Raw genomic sequence first — 282 nt, 5'->3', positions numbered from 1 at the left:
ATCCATTCTTATCTCAACTTAATTGGCCAACATCCAAGAGTAAGAAAAGAAAATTCATGTGATGTTAAACTTGTGATTCAATGGTATGTTTTAATGTTTTTTTTAAGGTATGAATAATCTCCTCTTCATTTTTCTCTTAGTTTTTTTATTATATGAAAATAAAATATATAGATATATATAGTAATAATAATAATAATAATTTTTAGTTCAATGTCGAGTAAAGTGTCAGTAAAATGCACCTGAGACGCATTAGTTGATAATTGTTGGAAAATCACAATACGC

The sequence above is a fragment of the Primulina huaijiensis genome, chromosome 3, assembly GCF_012295235.1.
Source record: "Primulina huaijiensis isolate GDHJ02 chromosome 3, ASM1229523v2, whole genome shotgun sequence".
Taxonomy (NCBI): Eukaryota; Viridiplantae; Streptophyta; class Magnoliopsida; order Lamiales; family Gesneriaceae; genus Primulina; species Primulina huaijiensis.
This window is presented reverse-complemented; position numbering follows the sequence as displayed.